The sequence below is a fragment of the Heteronotia binoei genome, chromosome 14 (assembly GCF_032191835.1).
Source record: "Heteronotia binoei isolate CCM8104 ecotype False Entrance Well chromosome 14, APGP_CSIRO_Hbin_v1, whole genome shotgun sequence".
In the NCBI taxonomy this organism is placed as follows: Eukaryota; Metazoa; Chordata; class Lepidosauria; order Squamata; family Gekkonidae; genus Heteronotia; species Heteronotia binoei.
Window position 1 is genome coordinate 17,270,340 of NC_083236.1, and position 20,999 is coordinate 17,291,338.

Below are 20,999 nucleotides of genomic sequence, written 5' to 3' on the forward strand. Positions count from 1 at the left end.
AAATGCATACTAAATTAATGCTCAGAAATATCATGCTTGACACACGTAAGTCTCCAGTCTCTCTAATGCTACTTGTTTGTTTCCCGGTCTGAGTAACGGGCAGAAGTCCATTGTCAACAGCAGCATTGTCAAGCAGGTAACCTGGCCTCAGTGCCCATCTATGTTTCTTCTGCAATACTTTGGTTGGCCTGATCCTGATGCTTTTCACAACCATTGAGCTGCTCTGTAGAACCTTTGCACTTATTCCCCTAAGAACATCTTGCAATTGAGGGGAAGGTTTATAGTTCAAAACAAACCTGGTTCCTCAAATCATAAGAGGTTGGGTGGGAGGCTTGTGTGGACCAAAATCTCAAATCTAGGGAGGGTTTGTATGAACCAGCATCACAGTGACCTCTCTCATTGTTGGAATAAAATTTGAGTCCAGTGGCACCTGTAAGACCAACAAATTTTTATTCAGGGTATGAGCTTCTGTGAGCATGAGTGCTTCTTCAGATGCACACAAAAGCTTACACCTTGAATCAAACTTTGTTGGTCAAAGGTACCGCTGGGCTCAAATTTTGTTCTGCTGGTTCAGACCAACATGGCTACCCACCTGAATCTCTTCCATTGTTGTCCTTCAGATTCTGTCCCTCTGGCACACTAGGAAAGAGTATTTAGGCCAGGGGTGTCAAACGTGGGACGGTGAGGGACGGTGGCTCAGTGGTAGAGCATCTGCTTAGGAAGCAGAAGGTCCCAGGTTCAATCCCTGGCATCTCCAAAAAAGGGTCCAGGCAAATAGGTGTGGAAAACCTCAGCTTGAGACCCTGAAGAGCCGCTGCCAGTCTGAGAAGACAATACTGACTTTGATGGACCAGGGGTCTGATTCAGTATAAGGCAGCTTCATAGGTTCATGCAGCCCAGGAGCCCCTGAGCAACTGGCTGTTGTCTGCTTCCTTCTGTCTCACAGCTTGCTTTGCAAGGCTTGCTCAATCGCACAGGAGCTACTGAGCCAAGCCTCTCTTCCTTCTATTGGCTGAGGCTCCTTTCCCTCCTGGTCCCCTGGGGAAAGAAGGAAAGAGCCAGAGCTCCCTTTGCCCAGTTCCCTGGATCCCATGGGAGAGATACAAAGGAAGCACTTTTAAGACCAACAAGCGCTAATGTTTTAAGTAAGTTTTATTTTAGGTTTAAGTTTCAAAAAAGTTTGTTTTTTGGAAAGAAAAAATTGTGTTTGTGTCCTTTGTAAAGTTTATCTCTCTGCTACCTGGCATGACATTTGATGACTCACATGGCCCGGCCCGACAAGGTCTCATTTGTGTTCGATTCGGCCCTCATCACAAATGAATTCGACATCCGTGCTCTAGGCAGTTGGGTCGCAACTTGGCCTTTCACAAATGCTCATAATGGGAAGACTCCTGCCCCCGCTCTGCCGCCTCTCTGATTCTTTTTATCACCCTCCCCTCTGCTAGAGCTCTTTCTCATAGCACTGTGGGGGGGATGCACTCTCAATGCACTGCGGCAATAATCTGCAGCTGGATTTCCCTGCACGAAACAGGAAAATCCAGTTGCAAATAATTGCCATAGTGTATTGAGAGTGCATTCTCCAACACGCATGAAAACCGCCTTTGTTTCACTGAGCCTGCGCTTTATCTGCACCCCTCCCCATTTCCCACTCTCCTACTTATCTTCCTTCTTTCCCCATCACCCCCCACTCCTAGTGTAGGCATGATAGCCTCAACGTGAAATCATTACATGTCTCTCTAACAGCAACTTTTATCAAGCATTTGCATAGGACTGTAAGATGGTTTTTCTTATCCTTCCTTTGTTTCTCTTGAGCACTCTTTAAAGGTGCTGGTCATCACCTTTAAAGCCCTATATGGCCTGGGACCTGCCTACCCCACACGTTCCCCAGAGAGTACTGAGGTCTGGCACTCAAAATCTGCTCACCATCCCCGGGCCCAAGGAAGTGCGTCTCAAGGCAACTAGAGACAGGGCCTTTTCCACAATGGCCCCTATGTGGTGGAACCAGCTACCGGAAGAGGTGAGGGCCCTGCGGGACCTTGCTCAGTTCCGCAGGGCCTGTAAGACAACCCGGTTAGCCTATGCCTGATTAGATAATGTAGCTACCAGATTTTTGTGTTTATACAGTATAGTTTAATGTTTAATTTTAAGGTTTTAGGTTTTAATTGTCTGATTTTAGAGGTAATAACTTGCTCTGATTTTACTGTTTTATTGTTTTATTGTTGTTGTAAGCCGCCCTGAGCCACTTGTGGGAAGGGCGGGATAGAAGTCACCAAATAAATAAATAAATAAAATAAATTTGGTACAGCACCATCTCGGTAATCACGTTGCTGGAAACTTCCCTTTTTGCTTTCCTGGGTTTCTTCCTTCCTTCTCTTAAACTCACCTGCATTGAGGTGCGGGTCTCTCTTTTAACGATATGCCAGGGACTCTCCTTTTGTCTCTATTGTGCATCTCCAGTATCAATTTTGCCTGGCAAATCTGGTTTCCCCTTATAGGTCATCATGGGAGCCTAACTTGAGGCTGAGCTTGAATTTCTCCTCCAGCATCCAAATAAAATATGCCACATAATCATACAGAAATAATCTCAACGGCGGCCCAGACTGTGGCCTGGTGCACAAATTACAATGAACCTGTGTACTGTTTGCATACAGTGTTTGCATGGTTTTTTCCCCCCTTTGTATGTGCATTAAGTTATTACATGACATTTAGCATTTGTGCAGATGAGTGCACAATTTAAACTCCCCCACACACTGGTCTGGGTTTTATTTTTAAGGTGAATAAAGGTAGGTTGTTCCTTAGTAACAGATTATGTGCTTTCACTGTGAAGTCAGTATAGGGCTACTATATATTCCCTTAAAACAGCAGAGCGCGACTAAGTTCATAACAAGAGTAGGATATTTGTAGGCTAGAGCACTGAAAGAGTGCCTCCTTCCCCCAAGACTGAACGTGGGTGAGGGCAGCACCGGTGCCATTTACAGGACAGTGGTGGCAGCAGCAGCTGAAGAAATGACACCTGGCCCAGAGCCAATGAGCAACAGGAGGCAAACTGCAAGCAGAAGGTGAAAAAGGCCCTCTCCGGTGGAGAACTGGGAGCATTTTGACCAGAGGAGTCAAGTAGGAACCAGATTCATCATGCAACGTTTTCATCAAGGATGAATTACAGCGCTAATACCGGCAACCATCACACGTAGTCTCAGAACCTCCCTCCTTTACCAGGATCAGAAGAAAACAAGTGTCAATACATTCGCAAGTTCAGCTATTACTAGGCGAAGCTGATTATCTATGTCCCTTTCAATCAGGCTTCCATCCTGGGCAGGCCACAGAGACCACATGGGTTGCCTGGATCGATCACACTGTTGGTTCTCCTGAACGCTATTGACCAGGGCTTTTTTTGTAGAAAAAGCCCAGCAGGAACTCATTTGCATATTAGGCCACACACCCCGATGCCAAGCCAGCCGGAATTGTGTTCCTGTGCGTTTCTGTTCACCCCCCCCCCCCCGCCCTCAGCTATTGATAATAGTATTGTGGAGGGAATGGTGGTGTTTTCTTGGGATGTCTTCAGTCCTTCCTGGAGGGCAGGATCAAGAACGCGATGCTGGGGAGCTTCTGTTCCACTACTCGGCCATTGGACAACATGGTTTCAACTTGCTCCTCATGCTCTTTAACATGCACATGAAAATGCTGGAAGAGCTCATTCAGACATATGGAGGGTGATCACTATGTAGCTGACACTCAATTCTCTTTAGCTATTCCATCTGATTCCAGAAAGGCAGTGGAAGTGCTTAACTGGCATCTGGAGACTGGGTGAGAGTGAGCAAATGGGAAGGAACCCATAATGCAACCCCTAGAAATGCTTTAGATGGAGTATCTTCCGAATGAGGTGGCCAGCTAGCTTTGGATAGGGCTGTGCTGCCTTGGAAAAGCAGGCTGACAGCTTTGGATTTTGGCTTGGACCCTTGATGTCCAGTCAGCAGAGCTGGCTAGGAGCGCTTTGGACTGTTCTGGGCTGGTTTTCCAGCGATGGTTGTTCCTAGAGAAGGCTGCTCTCAAATTTTGGCCCTCTGGGGATTTATTTATTTCTATCTTTAAATCGTTGTGCTGCGCCTTTCTCTCCAAACTGACCCGAAGCGGCTTGTAAATAGCACATCAGTGAACCGAGCAAGAGAGCATGCAACAGAGTGCTGGGCTGGTCCTGGATCCAATGGCTGGCTCCTCTCAGGACAAAGGCAGTGAGCCTCGGACTAAAGCCATGCCCGGGCTTTACTTTGGGCTGGCAGTTTCTGTTGGTTCCCCCTTCTTGCGGGAAACCTCTCCCTCCCGTGCCGTTCCTCAGGGTTCCCGATTCTCCAGGAGCAGCCAGAGGCCGGTGGGCTGCAGTGGGAGAGGGAGGCAAGGAAAGCTCCATTCTGCACGGCAAGATTTAATCTGGATCCTACCCGATACCTGCAACAGAAAGGGCAAAGCAAGATGCTACCGCCAGCCAAGGTGCTTCTCCCAGTATTTCCCATCCAGTCTACAGCTCTGCCAAAGCCAGCTGAAGACAGGTTGCCGCCTCTGGGTTGGGAAACACCTGGAGATTTGGGAGGTGGAGCCTGAGGAGGGCAGGGTTTGGGGAGGAAAGGGATTTCAATGGGGTATAATGCCGGAGCGCCCACCTTCCAAAGCAGCCATTTTCTCCAGGCGAAGGGATGTCTGTTGCCTGCAGATCAGTTGTAATCTCAGCAGATATCCAGCTTCCACCTGGAGAATGGCAGCCCCAGGTGAAGGCCTGTTTTGGTTTCAATTTTTGGTTTCAATCTCACACCTGAGTCTGCATTTAAGCCCTTAGCCCCTTTATTTTTGTAGAACTCCAGTGCACCCGTGGGTTGTGTCCCACGTGTCTACGACTACAGGGCCCTTGGAAACTATGGAAGTCTGTCACTTCCCGTGTTCTGTAACAGTCTTGCACCCCTGAAAACTCTAGGTGGGGAAAAGGTAGAATACCCCCACTCTGTTTCAGTTTGGTTTCAATTTGGAAGGAGTTCTAATTATCATTCCCCCCTGGGTTTTCATGGCAAAAACAGGTGGGGTTGCTGAGCATGACAGAGCAACAGTAATGTCTCCATGAGTCATCTGAAGGACAGCAAAGAGACTTCCAGGGGCCAGGGGTTCCAGAGGCCAAGGAAGCCTCATCCTACTGTAATTCAGATGGGAATAAGAACCGGCCTCTGACTCCATCATCTTGGGTCATTTGGACGCCCCGATTGAGATAGGCAGATGAACTGTCCAATGGGCTGGAAATATTACTCCTCACTAATGCCATGCTGGTACAGCAACAGCTTCCATTCCACTGACTTCCGAAGGATGCAGTCCCACTTTGGGAGACCTCCTGAGATGACAACTGATTTCCTGAAGAAAATGGCTGCCTCGAAGGGTGGACTCTATGGCATACATCACTGAGGTCCCTCCCCACCCCAAACCCCGCCTCCCCAAACCCCAGGCCCCACCCCAAATCTCTAGGAATGTCCCCGGCCAGAGCTGGCACCCCTTGAGAGAGCACACATTCAAGAAAAAAGCGAAGCACGCCTGAATGAAGCTTAAGCGCACCTGAGTCCACATTTAAGCCCTTAGCCCCTTTGTTTTTGTAGAACTCCAGCGCAGCTGTAGGTTGTGTCCCACATGTCTAAGACTATGGGGCCCCTAGGAAACTATGGAAGTCTGTCAGTTCCCATGTTCTGTGACAATCTTGCACCCCTGAAAATTCTAGGAAGCAGGCTAGGTGAGGAAAAGGTAGAATACCCCCATTCTGTATAGGCATAAGCCCCAGGCCGGTTGGCACATAGCCGCAGACTGCCTCCTCTGCAGTGGAATACATGTAAGCCCGGCAGGTCTGGGTTGCCTGGGAGACAGCATCTCTGCTGGAGACTCCCCCCTGCTTTTTAATGGCTCACCTTTCTCAAAGCAAAGAGTCCGTCAGCACTGAATGAGGCTTCAGGGTGGTGGTGGTGGTGGGGCTGGCCAATACAGGGAGTTGGGCAGCAAACAGTTCTCCCCATCAGGGCAAGGCTGGGCTACAGACCCTGGAAGAGCTCCCCAAGACAACAGAGGGTGCTTATGACAAGAACCAGACTCGTGCCTCAGTCGTGCACGGAGAGCTTCCTGACTGTGCCCAGATTGCGCTCTTCAGCTGAGAGCTGACAGTCACATAGAAGGGTCACAGCTCTACTTTGAAATGTTGAGACTTTGAAGAAGAAGAAGACATTGGATTTATATCTTGCTCTCCACTCAGAGACTCAGAGTGGCTCACAATCTCCTTTATCTCCCTCCCCCACAACAGACACCCTGTGAGGTGGATGGGGCTGAGAAGGCTCTCACAGCAGCTGCCCTTTCAAGGACAACTCCTGCAAGAGCTATGGCTGATCCAAGGCCATTCCAGCAAGTGCAAGTGGAGGAGTGGGGAATCAAACCCGGTTCTCCCAGATAAGAGTCCGCACACTTAACCGCTACACCAAACTGGCTCTCTTTGGCACCCCTGGATGATCCAGGTGAGCCTGCTGTCTAGAGGTGACAGGAGTGCAAGAAGTCTTGTCAGCCAGAGAGAGGACAGAACTTTGGATCCTGGCTGGAAAAGTCATCCGTCCTCTGAGCTTAGAGGCAGGCTCAGGTATTGCAGATCGCTGGGACAAAATAGCCACCTGACCGTCCTCTCTCATGATCTGCAAAAAGAGGTAGATTTGGAGCATTTTCAGAATGTGTGAACTTGTAAAAATCATTTCACAGTTCTCTGATTTGGTTGATTTGTTTCCATAATTGTGTGGCGAGAGATACCCGTGTGTTTCACATTCGACTGATCTAATGACTCTATAGCTCCATTCACATGTTACAGTCAGGGGTCATTTTGTAGGAAAATAGGTGGTGGAGCTCATCCAGGGATTGTTATGCAGCTGCACCTACTATTCAATGGACAAGGTAGGAAGGAGGAGGTGGAACTCTCAGAAAGGTTCAGGAGCTGTGCTCCTTTGAGCTCCCGCTGAATCTGAGGCCTGGTCATACACAACAACCTTCAACTTTCTGCTCCAACCATCATACTGGATATGTATCCTCAGGGGCCATTTTGTAGGAAAAAAAGATGGTGGAGCTCATCCAGGGATGGTTATGCAGCTGCACATACCTTTCAATGGACAAAGAGGTAGAACTCTCAGGAGGAGGAGAAGGAACTCTCAGAAAGGTTCAGGAGCTGTGCTCCTGTGAGCTCCCACTGAATCTGAGGCCTGGTCATACACAACAACCTTCAAATTTCTGCTCCAGCCATCATACTGGATAGGTATCCCCAAGGGTCGTTTTGTAGGAAAAAAAGGTGGTGGAGCTCATTCAGGGATTTTTATGCAGCTGCACCTACTGTTCAATGGACAAAGTGGGAAGGAGGAGGTAGAACTCTCTGCAAGGTTCAGGAGCTGAGCTCTTGTGAGCTCCCACTGAATCTGAGGCCTGGTTACAGTGAATGCAGGTACATTCTGCCTGCTTATAAGAAAGAGCCAATGCATGTTCAGATAAGGATGAGAGTTGAGCCTCTGACCTCATCATCTTGGATCCTTTGGATCAGTCCCTGGATAAACGCACGATTTCAAACACACATTAAACTGTGCGTCTGTTGAATGCAGCATAAGAATTACTCAAACCGCATGCAAAGAAAAATTAGGCGTACACAATACGCGGATTGTGTGTGCATTCAACATAACGGTTGAGCAAGGCTTATGTTTTGCTGTGCCTGTTACCTGAGGATGCCATTTGGCTCCTGCTTTGGGTCAGCACTGGCCCCAAACAGTTGTGACCACACGAGGGGACGCTGGCCAATCTGCAGCTCTGTGGAAATTGCAACACTATGAGAAAGGAACAGTAAGGTGTGCAAGCAAGACAATGAAACATAATGATTAAGTGGGCCACTGTTGGTGCCTTTTGGCAGGAGCATCACCCAACAGGTTTCATGCTTAATCAATACATAAACATGTGGCCAAGCACAATGTTCAGGTTCTTCTCCTCATAGGGTTGCCCGATCCAGAATGGGGAACTCCTGGAGATTTGAGGTGTAGCTTGAAGAGGACAAGGACCTCAGTGGGGTACAATGCCACAGAGTCCACCCCCCACAGCATCTATTTTCTACAGGGGAACTGATCTCTGTAGTCTAGAGATGAACTGTAATTTGGGGGGGGGATCCCCAGTTCCCACCTGAAGGTTGGCATCCCTACCTCTTCAGCATGTCCAAAGATTGCTCTTCCTCAGGCATTTGGGACAATAATTGGGTAGTAGAAGAGGCTTCTTGTCCTGAGAGCCAGTTTGGTGTAGCGGTTAAGTGTGCGGACTCTTATCTGGGAGAACCGGGTTTGATTCCCCACTCCTCCACTTGCACCTGCTAGCATGGCCTCGGGTCAGCCATAGGTCTTGTAGGAGTTGTCCTTTAAAGGGCAGCTGCTGTGAGAGCTCTCTCAACCCCACCCACCTCACAGGGTGTCTGTTGTGGGAGAAGAAGATAAAGGAGTTTGCAAGCCGCTCTGAGACTCTGATTCGGAGAGAAGGGCGGGGTATAAATCTGCGGTCTTCTTCTTCTTCTGGTTGCCAACCTCCAGATGGCCGTAGAGATTTCCCGCTAATCTCCAGATGACCAAGATCAGTTCCCCTTGAGGAAATGACAGCTTTGGAGGGTGGACTGTATGGTATTATACCCTGCTGAGGTCCCTCTCCTCCACAGTCTCTGCTCTTCTGTTTGCCAGGTGCCTTCCTCCTCCTGGCAGGGGGATTTGGGGGTGTCCCAGGGGCAGATGGGAATGTCAGCAATGCACTGACATCACTTCGGGAAAAGCTCTATGGTTGAAACAGCTACAGGACATAGGCTTTTGCCCAAAAAGTCGAGTGTTGTCCTCAATGTCGCAATGATGTCGCTTCCAGAAGAGACATCAGCACATCATCGATATCACACAGGGACGTTCGTTTGGGGGTTTCCTCTGCCAGCCAGCTGGAGCCCACGACAGCGGGGGATCCCCCGCCCCCACCTGGGGACTGGCAAGCCTACCAGGTATTTCCCAACCCAGAGCTGGCAACCCTACTTGTCCAGAGGGAGGTCAGCGGCATCCTGCCTGGGGAACACTCCGATTCTCCATTGGTGTAGGCCAAGCCTCTGCTCTCCCTCCAAATTCAGCATCCCGTGTGTGTCCAAGCACTGCAGAGGTGGCAGGAGAGTTCTGTGCGCTCTCTCTGCTCTGTGTCTCCTGAGACTCCAAGACGATGTTTGCCAGGAACTGTGGGTAAGGCTCTGCAATCATGGCTGGAAGGGAACAGAGTGCAAGAGATAAACACACAAAGTCATTTCAGGTTGCGGAGAAAGGAGGCAGGCAAGAAGAAAGGGAGAAGCCAAAGGGGGCTAAGGGGGAGAGGAAGGGCTTTTACAAATATACCAGGGGAAAAGGAAATATCAGACAAAGTAGGGCCATTAATAAATGAGGAGGGATATTAAATTAATGATGATCCTCAAATGGCTGAGTTACTGAACTACTTATTGAAATCTGCCTTTAACAAGAAAAACAAACGGAAAAAGGAGTCAGGCAATTAGGCCACCATGGAGGTTTCTTCAGTGGGCAGCAAAGGAAGGGAAAGAGGCAGCTGTGGGGCACCGACACAAAGGGGGGAGTTGGAACTGCAGCAACCCCAGTCCCATGGAGGCCCGGCCCCTTCCCTCCCCATATCACTTGCAATGAGCTGGTAAGCTAGAAGAGAGCCAGCTTTGTCCAGAGGGCTGACGTTGCCCCAAACAATCCCAGCTTGTCCCTTAATGCATGGAGAGACAAGATAGCCGTGAACCCATGCGTGGGTTCAATGCATGGAGAGGCAAGATAGCCGTGATCAACAGCACTTTATTGTGATAACAGCTTTGCAAAAGTTAACCTAAGACTGTAGAACTGGCCAATGGAGCCAAATATATACACTACCAAGTTCCTGCACTTAGACACCATTGGGTCGTTTGAACCAGCAGGGAGGCGGTGATTGGTCCAAAAAAGCAGGGATTTGGATCCTGCTTCCCATTGTTCTGAGTCCCCGAGCTCAGTCCTACAGGCTCCAACAAGCCAGGTAGGAACAACTTAAACCCTGCAGTCACATACATGACAAAAAGATTCCTTCTCTGCTCCTCAAAACCTCACCAAGAGTATGGGGGAGCCCCAGGTGAATGGCTACCACCCCCCCGCCCCCAACTACTGTCCTCCAAAAGACCACAGAGTTGCCAGCTCTGGGTTGGGAAATGCTTGGAGATTTTGGGGATGGAGCCTAGGAGGACAGGGCTTGGCAATGAGGGAGGATCTCTGATGCCATTTCCTCCAGGGGAACTGTCACCTGGAGATCAGTGGCAATTCTGGGAGATCCCTAGGCACCACCTGGAGGTTGGCAACTGTATTTGGATGAGAGACTACCAAGGAAGACTCTGCAGCAGAAGGCAATGGCGAAACTCCTCTGCCTTGAAAGCTCCTTGCTGGGGTTGCAACCAGACAGCTGCAGCTTGAACATAAGAGAAGCCATGTTGGATCAGGCCAATGGCCCATCCAGTGCAACACTCTGTGTCACACAGTGGCCAAACCTCAGGTGCCATCTGGAGATCCACCAGTGGACCGAGGACACTAGAAGCCTTCCCATTGTTGCCCCTCCCAAGCACCAAGAATACAGAACATCACTGCCCCAGACAGAGAGTTCCAACGATACGCTGTGGCTAATAGGCACTGATGGACCTCTGCTCCATATTTTTATCCAATCCCTTGACAGCCCTTTACACACACACACACCTAGCAAAAGAAGGTGAAGTCAGAAAGAGATTCTATCCACCTCCCCTTTGTGGAATGGACTGGTGTACTGAAGATGCTCTCCCTCTGTTCTGTGTACACATGCATACATATGTACCGTTTTCGCACACAGCTCACCTCGCAGTCACAATCCTGTTCCCTCCGCAGCGTCCGGTCGGATTTCCCACCATCTGCGCCGGAGTTACAGGAGGTGCTGCAGCTTCTGCGTAGCAAACGTAAACTGGGTTTTAGCGGTTTATGTTTGCTACGCAAAAGCCGCGGCACTTCCTGTAACTCCGGCGCAGATGGTGCGAAATCCGACCGGACACTGCGGAGGGAACAGGATTGTGACTGCGAGGTGAGCTGTGTGAGAAAACGGTCATGGAAAACCAATCAGGCTGCTTTAAACCCTCTCTCCTCCAGTCCTGACAGAGGTGGCAGGACCAATGCTTCCTGGGGGGCTTGACTCCTAGACCCACCCCCCAGCCAACCACCTTGAGTCCTGCATCACTGCTCCTCACTGTTTTACACTCAGGATATGAAAATATATCCATCTCGTCTCCGGTTCCATCTCCAGAATGTCGTGGTGGGAACTGCTGTCTGTCAAGTTGTGTCAAGTGCCCTTGCTGTGTACTAACCTTTGCAATGTATTAGTATTTTGTTATGCTGGCTTGCTGTAGCAAACCGTCTACTCTGTACCAGGAGCAGGGCTGTAGCACCCCACGCTCTGAGGCAGCGCGGGCTGTCTCTCAAGGTCATCGCTATCTAATGACGGAGGCAAAGTAATTGCTTGCTGTTGGTACCGAACTTTTCTGTGAGAGCTAAATGCACTTGCCAAGGTGTGCTTGTAGAGGCTTGAATTTAGGCGGGACACTGTAACGCTCCCAGATAAGGCCGATAACCTGTGATACCTTCTGACAACCTTAGTTCTGGCACTTCCCTGCGAAGTGTCTGTTTCTGTCTATGAACAAAGGAACGTATCCAGATGAACTGGAGAACGTCTTGAATTGAGGATAGCCACAGAGCGGACAAGTTGCTGCCAACTTATGGCGACCCTGTAGGGTTTTTAAGGCAAGAGATGTTCAGAGGTGGTTTGCCGTTGCCTGCCTCTGCGTACTGACCCTGGGCTTCCTTCGTGGTTTCCCATCCAAGTGCTAACCCTGACCCTGCGGAGTTTCACAGATCTGATGAGATGGGGCCAGCTCCAGTCTAAAAAGGTAAAGGTAGTCCCCTGTGCAAGCCCCAGTCGTTTCCGACTCTGGGGTGACGTTGCTTTCACAACATTTTCACGGCAGTCTTTTTTTACGGGGTGGTTTGCCATTGCCTTCCCCAGTCATCTACACTTTCCCCCCAGCAAGCTGGGGACTCATTTTACCGACCTCGGAAGGATGGAAGGCTGAGTCAACCTGGATCCGGCTACCTGAACCAGCTTCTGCCGGGATTGAACTCAGGTCATGAGCAGAGCTTGCACTACAGTACTGCCGCTTACCACTCTGCACCATGGAACTGCTATCTCCAGACTACAGGTCTAAAATTAGAGCCTGTTTTCATCTCTCCAAAGCCATAACCCTGCCGCCCCCCCCCCCCCGTAAACTGTCTGACTTTAATTTCCAGTGCTCACATGCTCTCATTCATGTGGGACAACCCCAAGTGTGTATGGATGGTGTGTTTGCCTCCTTTTGGGCTTACGGAAGGCTTCTTCCGGTAAATGCTTTGGAACTCACAATAATAGAATTCTCCGGCCTCCTTCTGCACAGGATAGAACAGGGGGAAGCGGGAGCAGTTTCTGGCTTCAATCCTGAAACTCCTTTGGAAGATGGTAGTCATTTGTGTTTATGGGGTTGGCTGCCACTGAAAAAGATTTGTGCATGCCAGGTGCCAGGTCCCCATGCACACAGCAGCCCTCCCATCCTTCAGCCGCAGTGGCAGGGGGTGCATTTGGGTTACTTACAGCAGGAGACAGGGGAGTGGCACTTCCACGAATGGGAATTTTGGACAGGATTCCACCGACCATGTACAAATCTGGGAACCGAAGGCCCTGTATTTGCCGTACTTGCCTAGATGAGATAAAGAAATTCAGGCAAGAGAAAATGCACCCAAGTTCCAAACGGGAAGCAGCAGCCTTTCTGAGCATCGTGAGGGAATGTAGTGAAGGCCAGGGAATCTGATGGTGGAAAAGGAAGGAGAGGGATCCCCTTTCGCCCCCACAAAAGTTATGCTGGGGATCAAAGGGGCTACAGAGAAGACAAGGACTAGAGGAGAATTGCCCTGACCTGGACAGCCCAGAATAGCCCAGTTTTGTCAGATCTCAGCCCTGGTTAGTCTTTGGATGGGAGACCATCAAGTTCAGGGTTGCTGATGCAGAAGCAAGCAATGGCCAACCACCTCTGAGGGTCTCTTGCCTTGAAAGCCCTCCAGGGTCACCATGGCAGCTGTGACTGGATGGCAAAACCAGCCAGTTTGGTGTAGTGGTGAAGTGCATGGACTCTAATCTGGGAGATCTGAGTTTGATTCCCCACTCCTCCACCTGATGGAATTCTTTGTGAAATATAATGTTTGGACAGCACGTCACATTTCCCTGGGCCTGGTAATTAGATCAACCAGCAACAAATTGGGGTCTCAAGGCATCACTTGGCATTTACCCACATGGATAGTACTTTGCCATCTCTCTTGAGGTTCTCCCAGGTAGGAGTCCGCACACTTAACCACTACACCAAACTGGCTCTTAAGCACTTGAGCGCTTCACTTGTTGGGAGAAGAAAGAGCGGTCCGGCTTCTGAGATGCCTCTGCGTCTGGAGATGCCTGGCTGCCTGGCAGACGGGTTGCAGGCGCTTCGCTGGGGAGCATGTGGAGGTTTCGGGATGGCTCTTTTTGAGCTGGCCTGATTCAGGACACCTCCCCGCCACCCCAAACTGCCCGTCTGTTCATATCCTTAGAGAACTATTTCACGGTTCTGAAGATTTGTAAGAGTGAAATGTTTGCATCCGTTTCATGTGACGGGAGGTGAGCCCATTTTAAAGCTACCCTTGTCTTCCCAGTTGCCTGCTCAGATTAAAACGTTTCAAGGATACTGGGACCAGAATGAGGCAGCGTCTTTGGCAGCGCAAGGTCTGCTCGAAACCTTGGAGAAATTATTAAAGGGTGTTTTTTTTTTGAGAATGAGCAATATGTAAGCGATGCTCTTGGTGGAAGCTGACTGCCGATTTAATGTTGCACAATGTGAGTGGTACCTTCAAGATGCTTCAGGATCTCTTGCAGAAGCTGAGTGGAGCATGTCGAGGGGCTGATACTGGTTTTTTTCCCATTGAGTGGGCAATTCCTGTAGTACCTGTGATCAAAAATGGTCGCACAGTTTGCATATGTGGAGATTCTAAAATAACCCCCTGTGAAGGAATGGAGTGGCAAGACTCATTCCCTCTTGATCCTGGAAGGTTGGAAAAGCCCTGTGCCGAACCCTGTGGGACCCCATTTCTCTTACGCCCAACACGAGGGGTACTACAAACCGCTGCTATCAAGAAATCTGAAAGAGTATCTCCTGCACTGCGTATCTGGGTTACCCGTTTAAAGGCTCCACACGTCTCACGCTTCTCTTGAAACAGCTAGTGTGGGGATGATCTGTTACAATCTTGTGCTTACATGCTTTAGATCAGGGATGTCAAACATGCCGCCAGGGGGCTGAATCAGGTCCTTGGAGGGCTCCTATCAGGCCCCTGAGCAACTGGCTGCTAGCCTTCTCCCTCTCTCTTGCTTCCTTTGGCATCACAGCTTGCTTTGCCAGGCTTGCTCAATCGCACAAGAGCTACAGAGCCAAGCCTCTATTTTCTCCATTGGCTGAGGCTCCTCCCTTGGAGAGAAAGGGGGGGGGAGGTAGAGCTTGCTTTGCCAGGCTCTCTCAATTGCACAGCGGAGCTACTGAGCCAAGCCTCTCTTCCTTCTTGAGGCCCCTCTCCCTCCTGGCCCCCTGGGGAAGGAGGGAAACAGCCAGAGCTTCCTTTGCCCAGTTCCCTGGATCCCACGGGAGAAATACAAAGCGCCTTTAAGACCAACGAGTGCTGAAGTTTTAAGCATGTTTTATTTTAATTTTGAAACAAAATCTTTAATCGTGTTTATCTGCGTCCTTTATAATGTTTATACCTCTGCTACCTAATCTTAAATAGGTGCACATAGGGCCCTGCCCAACAAGGTCTCGTTTATGTCAGATCCGGCCCTCATAACAAATGAGTTTGACATCACTGCTTTAGATGGCTGTTCAACCTCTGCAGCTTCCCTTTACCTCGCCTTAGAAGCGGGGCTGAATTAGGCAAGGTTTGCTTACAGAGATCAGGCTTCCAGCATTCAAAACAACTGGAAGTTCGGTAAGACAATTCGGAGAGTACACATGATTTGCACAAGCATCTGACGAAGCAAGTATACAGCGAAATGGTGAAAAGCCGCAGTTCTCTAAACCCTAAACTAGCTACTAATCCTAATGATGGTGTTGATAGGATAGGATAGGTTAGTAAGTCTTGAAGCTACAGTGCTTGAAAAATCCTTATTCCCTTTGTTTTCAATGCTGGGATTTCTCATTGTTCCTCACCATGTGGTCAAGATGGAGTCTCTAGGTGAAGATTTCATGCTTTCCATAATATAGTGGGTTCAACTCAAGGAGGAGGCGAGGCGGTAGTGATCATAGCTCTTTTATTCTGTACGGCATCGTATAGGGCTGCACTCTAAGACTAGGGAACTAGGCCAATGGGGCCAACTATATACAACTCAGGATTCCTGCGCAAGCACGTTATTGGACCGTTCAAACCAGCAGGAGACCTGTGATTGGAGCAGGGCAGCAGGGATTTGGAGTCTCCAAGCCCAGTCCTTCAGGCTCCAATGAACCAGGCAGGAATACCATTGATATCCATACTTAAATTCACATACACAACACTTTCTGACCATCCAAGGGAGTTGAACAAGGAGAACTGAGTTTTCTTCTTATGTCCTGAGAATTTATATTTCCCCTTAGAAGTCCATCTTCCTGCCCTCAAAGAAAGAAAATATAATCTAGCCTTTGGGCTTTGTTGTATTTTGACCAGGTATATTTGTGCCTGTAAACCCTGAAATAATCTTTGCTTGGGTTTTGATGATCCAGCACTTCTCCTTTTTGCCAACAACAACCTTATAGTCGAGTTCAAATTTATGAGCAGAGTGTAGTCCCAATTCCTGAATTAATCAGGTGAACTCTAGAGTGGAGGATGTCTCTCTGCGCACCCTAAATCCAGTTTTAAGCATTGTTCAGTATCAATTATTTAAGTGGCAGGAAATATTTCTCTATTAGAGTTACATTAGAGTTAAATTAAAGTTGAACCTTCATCTCACAAGTTCCTCACATCTAAGCATTTATCTTGTAATAACAAAGTCCTCTCCTCTCCTCCTTCTCTGACTTGTTTCAAGCCATGGTAAACTTTATTTTTGACTGAATGGAAGGGCAAACAGAATAGGAAGTAAGGTATAACGTATGGTACAATTTCGAGGTATAGGACATCAAAATAACCCTCCAACAGGTAGCAAATGCCTCTACCAAGTTACTCACTGCTTATGTCACACTGGAAGAGTTCTAAACTGATGGATTAGACTAGGGGTGGCCAACGGTAGCTCTCCAGATGTTTTTTGCCTACAACTGCCATCAGCCTCAGCCAGCATGGCCAGTTGCTGGGGCTGATGGGAGTTATAAGCAAAAAACATCTAGAGAGCTACCATTGGCCACCCCTGGATTAGACTATGGATTTTTCCACATGAGTGGTTTTCATTGGTTCTGGTCTCAAACTGCTTTGGGATTTTTGATGATTTCCACACATGGGCTGTGGTCACACTGGAGGCTTGGCGCGATCTGGCTCTATTTGCTGCGGTTTAAATAGTTGCAAGAAGTTTTGCTCAGACATCCCACCTTCAACCAGCTTCACCATGTGCTCGCCCCTTGCCCAATTGTTCAGATTTTTGAGACATCTTTTTTTTTTTTGTATCCAAAGCTCTGTTTCCTTTTTGACAGCTCCACAGTCCCTCAGCCAAGTACTCCAACCCCTCACGGTCTCCTTCCTTCACCTCTCTTCCTTGGAATACATGGTGTGTGTGTGTTAAAGTGCAGATTTACATGAGAGTAATCCCATTGGCTTCTGTGCATTTACCCTTGTGTCAATCATGGGATGCACTCCAACAGCAACTCAGATGCATAAACAAGAGAGAGAGGTTTTGGGAGAGATTTGTTGCTCAAAAACAACTCCCCCAGGGACTCCATAAGGAAACAGTGACTATATCAGGCCAAACTGCCCATCTGACTATGACCATGGTTTGCTCCCTAAAGAGGTCACTTCAGTTTTCATGCAGTTTTCTCAGGTTTTGTCAAGAGAACATTTTTACCCCAGTCTTATTGACTAACCAATTTGGAGCCACCTTTACACCTGGTGCATAATGCTTCAATCGTTTTTTTTCTTCTGCCTATCAATGCCCATCAGTGCCCACCTCCTGCTGTTCAGCCAGGCCTCCCCCCTATCCCTCCCTCCTTTCCCCCTTCTTCCCCATCCTTTCCACTCTGCCTTCTGCCCTGATGTCGTTTTCTTTCTTTAAATATATATATTAAAGCAACACTGATAGGGCAATATACAAATGGGACTGTCTCCCCTCTTATATTGCTGTTGAACTTTGCCAGAGCCACTTTCCCACCTTAGGAAGGAGCTTTTTTATTTAATAAGATGTCATTAATACATGCTAGCAGCCAGAGATGAATGCCACCTATTTTGTTTTTTTAAAACATTCAATGGTTATATCGATATAAGAACCTTTATAGCGATATAAGAATGAAGACACGTCCTCCAAAACCACCTTCCTGCCTTAGCAATAGAATTTTCTTCTTTAAACTAAATAGAAAAGGCTTCTCCTTAGGGGGCATGTTTTATGCCAAAAGGACTATCTCGTGACCCAGTGGTCTTTTCTTTTATATTGATACTGCTCCAGGTTTCCATAGCACTATAAATGCATGGAGCTACAGGAAGGTGTTTTTGTTTCCCTTGCAAGCAGCTTTCCTCCAAGGGTTTATTTTATGAATTAATATTACTTAGAATTTAGTGTTGTCAAATGGCAATTCTTACACATGCACAGGCGCCATTTTGTTTTCAGAAGCTTTCTATCATTTTCTGTTTTTCCCTGGAGGAAAATGGCAATTCTTGCACATGCACGGAGATCAACTTACCACCAATCAGAGGATCACCAAGTGAAAACCTTTCAGCTAGTCAGACATGAACTTAACTATCCAATACAAACACTTGTTCTGGGCAGTAACTCCAGGGAAAAAATCCTATCCATGGTGCTGAGAAGCTCAATTTCTCCATTTTCCTTTTACAACTGGATTCAGGTGTGTAGCCATGTTGGACCGAAGAAGCAGAACAAAGTAGTACCTTTAAGACCAACACAGTTTTATTCTGGGTATAGGCTTTCATGTGCAGAATAAAACATTGTTGGTCTTAAAGGTGCCTTTGGACCAGGTTTTGTTCAATACCAGATTCCCTGGTCTTGAAATGGCTACCAGAAGAAGTCAACAAAGCAGAGAATAATCCGTCTAGTGATTAACTTTTAAAAGACTCATCCCAGACAATCCTATACCATACATTCAAACTCAGACTAATTTCCCACTAGCCTCGTCCCAAACTCACACTCCTGTAGTGGTGAAGTGTGCGGACTCTTATCTGGGAGAACCGGGTTTGATTCCCCCACTCCTCCACTTGCAGCTGCTGGAATGGCCTCGGGTCAGCCATAGCTCTGGCAGAGGTTGTCCTTGAAAGGGCAGCTGCTGTGAGAGCCCTCTCCAGCCCCACCCACCTCACAGGGTGTCTGTTGTGGGGGAGGAAGGTAAAGGAGATTCATCTACCTCACCCGGGAATGGCCTCGGGTCAGCCATAGCTCTGGCAGAGGTTGTCCTTGAAAGGGCAGCTGCTGTGAGAGCCCTCTCCAGCCCCACCCACCTCACAGGGTGTCTGTTGTGGGGGAGGAAGGTAAAGGAGATTGTGAGCCGCTCTGAGACTCTTCGGAGTGGAGGGCAGGATATAAATCCAATATCTTCATCTACCTCACAGGGTGTCTGTTGTGGAGGAGGAAGGTAAAGGAGATTGTGAGCCGCTCTGAGACTCTTCAGAGTAGAGGGCGGGATATAAATCCAGTATCTTCATCTACCTCATAGGGTGTCTGTTGTGGGGGAGGAAGGTAAAGGAGATTGTGAGCCGCTCTGAGACTCTTCAGAGTAGAGGGCGGGATATAAATCCAGTATCTTCATCTACCTCATAGGGTGTCTGTTGTGGGGGAGGAAGGTAAGGGAGATTGTGAGCCGCTCTGAGACTCTTCAGAGTAGAGGGCGGGATATAAATCCAATATCTTCATCTACCTCACAGGGTGTCTGTTGTGGAGGAGGAAGGTAAAGGAGATTGTGAGCCTCTCTGAGACTCTTCAGAGTAGAGGGCGGGATATAAATCCAATATCTTCATCTACCTCACAGGGTGTCTGTTGTGGGGGAGGAAGGTAAGGGAGCCTCCAAAAAATTACAAAATGAATATCAAACAAATATAAATATATAACATATTCAAGTAGCATCAATGGAATACATTCAGTTTTAGATATATATATAGTCCAAAGAACTCAAGCATCAGAACACCAGTCCCATTATTCTTCAGCAAATTAATGCCCAGACTTCTTCAGGAAAGTTCTGATGAAATTGATCAATGTTCAATCAACCCTTCTTGCTTTTACCCTTCCCTCTCAGTTCAGCCAAGGTGTCCGTAATGCTCAAGGACTCTCTGCTTCCAGAGCTAACTGTGCCGTATTATGATTCCAGTAAGAGCTTTAAAAAGCTATTTACGAAACAGGGGCACTAGTACAGCCCTGTAGCCTTTGGATTGCTTGCTGCACTTTTCATGAAGAAGAAGAAGAAGATATTGGATTATTTATTTATTTATTTATTACTTTATTTATATCCCGCTCTCCACTCCAAAGAGTTTCAGAGCGGCTCACAATCTCCTTTCCCTTCCTCCCCCACAACAGACACCCTGTGAGGTGGGTGGGGCTGGAGGGGGCTCTCACAGCAGCTGCCCTTTCTAGGACAACCTCTGCCAGAGCTATGGCTGACCCAAGGCCATGCTAGCAGGTGCAAGTGGAGGAGTGGGGAATCAAACCCGGTTCTCCCAGATAAGAGTCCACACCGCTTAACCACTACACCAAACTGGCTCTCAGGAGACAGACACCCTGTGAGGTGGGTGGGGCTGAGAGGGCTCTCACAGCAGCTGCCCTTTCAAGGACAACCTCTGCTAGAGCAATGGCTGACCCAAGGCCATGCCAGCAGGTGCAAGTGGAGGAGTGGGGAATCAAACCCGGTTCTCCCAGATAAGAGTCTGCACACTTAACCACTACACCAAACTGGATCTCCAATATGGATTGATTGAACATTGAATCCATGAATATGGATTGATTGAACATGAATATGGATTGATTGAACATTGATCAATATCATCAGAACTTTCCTGAAGAAGTCTGGGCATTAATTTGCTGAAGAATAATGGGACTGGTGTTCTGATGCTTGAGTTCCTTGGACTATATATATACAAAACAGAATGTATTACATTGATGCTACTTGAATATATTATATATTTGTATTCGTTTTGATGTTCATTTTGTAATTTTTTGGAGGCTGGGGTTCACAGGAGCATTGCTTTCTATTCCTCTGCCTGTTTTGCTGTGATTCTCTTGTTTGGTTACTCTTTCCCATGGCAAGCAGAAACTAGTTTTCGGAGGATCTTGCTTGCTGCGTGAAAGAGGCGGAGAGAGTTGCAGCCCTGGAGCAGCTTGAATGGAATCAGAAGGAAGCCCCGTGGAGAAGAGGAGCATGGGGAATGGGTCATTATAGGGCACAAGATCCTTTGACCAGTCATATAATTACAAAGGGGAAAGAGAGCAGGTCTTGTCATAGCATTATAGCATGTGCTCAAAAAATAAAGAAGAAGAAGAAGATATTGGATTTATATCCTGCCCTCCATTCCGAAGAGTCTCAGAGCGGCTCACAATCTCCTTTACCTTCCTCCCCGACAACAGACACCCTGTGAGGTGGGTGGGGCCAAGAGGGCTCTCACAGCAGCTGCCCTCTCAAGGACAACCTCTGCAAGAGCTATGGCTGACCCAAGGCCATTCCAGCA

General features: G+C 48.2%; 1 non-coding gene across 1 annotated transcript; it reads left to right on the forward strand.

The window, feature by feature from the left end:
* Positions 1 to 690: 690 nt before the first annotated feature.
* TRNAP-AGG (transfer RNA proline (anticodon AGG)) lies at positions 691 to 757 on the forward strand. The gene has a single exon. It is a non-coding gene; the product is annotated as a tRNA-Pro (tRNA).
* Positions 758 to 20,999: the final 20,242 nt, after the last annotated feature.